The sequence below is a fragment of the Asparagus officinalis genome, chromosome 9, assembly GCF_001876935.1.
Source record: "Asparagus officinalis chromosome 9, Aspof.V1, whole genome shotgun sequence".
In the NCBI taxonomy this organism is placed as follows: Eukaryota; Viridiplantae; Streptophyta; class Magnoliopsida; order Asparagales; family Asparagaceae; genus Asparagus; species Asparagus officinalis.
The window spans coordinates 61,912,082-61,914,829 of NC_033802.1; positions in this window are offsets into that span (position 1 = coordinate 61,912,082).

The following is a 2,748-nucleotide window of genomic DNA, read 5'->3' on the forward strand; positions in this document are numbered from 1 at the left end:
TCTCCGCCGCTGTTGCTGTTGCACCTTGCAATGATCCACCGGTGCTCAATGAAGCCAAATTTGCAGATCTGAACTCCTTCACGATTAAGGAGTCGACTGCTGAAGGCGCGCCAACTCTATCAAAGAGAGCACGTCAAAGGAAATGACAACGCCTCGCGCGTCGATTCACCAAGGCTTTGAATCAGATGGATGGTCTCCATTACCAAGCAGATCTGGGGCTCAGAAAGCGCCAAGTGGCTAATCTGTCGCCTTGACCAGCATCAGAATCCTCCTCTCGATCTCCAATTAACGGATGGGTTCATGTCCAAAGAACCCATTCTACTCTCGAGGAGCGAATCCAGAAGTGCCACACCTTGCTTGCGCATGCCCGGACCCTTGTGCGAAAAGTACAAGAAATGCAAGAGGAAGAGGCAGTTAAGAGATCGTCGAGATCCAAACAAGTTTGGGTGCCAAAAGCCAAATCAGCGCCTAAGGCAAAAGCAGGCGACGTTGCTCTTCGGCCTTCGTCAACTTTAGATCCCGAACCTCCAGTAAAGCCCTACCGCAGCGTGGATTTCCCCAAGTTTAGGATTCCTCTGAAGGATCGTATCGGTGCCCTACCCGAGAATCGAGGAAAAGCGCTTGTTAAGGAAAGCTGGAGATCGTTGAAGGAGCTTCGAGCCAACATCCGGACTGGGGGTCGTACGCGACCTCCTAACAAATTGATTTCTGCAACGGCCCGCTTGGCGGTGCGTGCAGAAAATCAGGAGCCCGTTAAGGTTTCACCCTCACAAAGGTGTGATTCCAAACGTGTGACTCCCATAGATGCCAACAAGGTAATGTTTACTCAAAGGAAAACGCGTCAGACAGACGAACGAGTTATACCTGAGAATCTATGTAAACAGCCGATAGGTTACTCCGACCGCAACGTTGATGAGTTGTACTATCGGGCTGGAGGTACGAATAAATCTCGAAAGAAAGGTACCCGAGAAACGGGCTCTCATTGTCCGTATATCAAAATTATCAGGGCAGTATTATCAACGTGTAACTGCCCCAAGACCGCTCCGCAGAGGGTCTCGATATTCGAGAGAATCTCCGATGGAATGACGAAGCCCAAATCGATGCGTTTCCACCAAAGAGGATTGGTTGTTCGAGATGATGAATTCCCAGAGGTTACCGTCAATATGGTTGATAAGGGAAAATCTCCGATTGTCTCAAGTAGTTCCAACCCTGATTTCTCTCCAGGAAGAAGAATCAATTCGGGAATAGCTCAGCTTCAGCTAGAAGCTGTCGGATATAACGATTACCAGGGGATCCATGAAGGAATCCATTCCGATGACGAACTCTCAGATTCTTATTCCGCACTCGCCTCCGACGATACAACGTCTAGCATAGGACAAGCTCGAGAAGTGTTCATGATCAACACCGAGCAAATAGCCAAAATCATTGAGGATGCTCTAGCCAAGCAGAAAGAAGCATTCAAAATCGAAATGGAAATGGCTATGCAGGAGATGAGACAAATGCACGACCAACAAATCCGAGCTTTGTCAAATCAGCTAGTTGAATCCAGCCGTCGCACCCAGAACGCCGCAGTTGACAGCGATCCGGAAGTGGACGAAATCATCATGGCCGACGCACCGCCCAAAAATACTGGGGGTGGACCCACCAATGATGATAACACTGGGGGTGGCCGTATTATTCCTCTCGAAAATTGTCCAAAACAGGATATAGATGAGGCCGAAAAGATGAAGGATCTCGAAAGAAAAATTAACGCCCTGATGTCTGCTCGAGAGGTGAAGAAGATCGGCATCCCGTGTCCTTACCCGAAAGAGTGGGACTCGATCCCGTATCCAGCGAAGTTCAACCTGATCAACTTCACGCCGTTCGACGGGAAAGGTTCCCCCACTCAGCACCTGATCTATTTCAAGTCCCATTTGGGAGTGATCTCTGGCAACGAGCCTCTGATGGTCCGGTCATTTGTTGGCACCCTTCGCGGGCCCGCCTTCGATTGGTACCGCCGTCTTAAGCCCGGAAACATTAACAGCTGGGAGGACCTGGAGAGCATGTTCCTCGCTCATTTCTTCGATGATGACACAGAAGTGTCGATCAAAACACTCTTCGATGAGAAACAAAAAGACGGAGAGTCGGTGGATACCTTCATCAAACGCTTCCGCAATCAGGCAATGAACTGCAAGGATCCCGTCACGGAGGAGTTCGTCTTGCAGACCTGTCATAATAATTTGTCCATTAACATCTTGGATGTTATGGGAGTAGAGCCGCTCAAGACATGGAAGGATTTGAAGGCCCGAGGAGAGCAAGCCGAACGATTCCTCAAAAGGAAGAAGGCCGAGAGGAGCCAACCGATGGCTAATTCTCCGAACTCGAACTTCGCCTCTCGTGATAGGGGCAAGGCACCTGCAGCGGCTGTTGATCAAACGTCAAAACAGCAGTCCCGAAGACAGCAGAAGACTTCGGATCAAAAGGCCCAGAAAGAGTACTCGTTCAAGGACGAAGACGTTCCCGCCATCTTCGAGTCTCTTCTCGAAAACAACAAAATCAAGCTCCCGCCCATCACGAATCAGGAGGAAGCTGAAAATACTACGGATCCAAAGTACTGCGCATACCACAGGAGGATCCTTCATCCCACCAAGGCTTGCTTTACTTTAAAGAATAGCATCCAAACCTTGGTTGAAGCCGGCGTCATAACGCTAGGATAAGCCAAATGAGAATGGAAACACTCCAAAGAGTATATGAGTATAAACTGCTTCT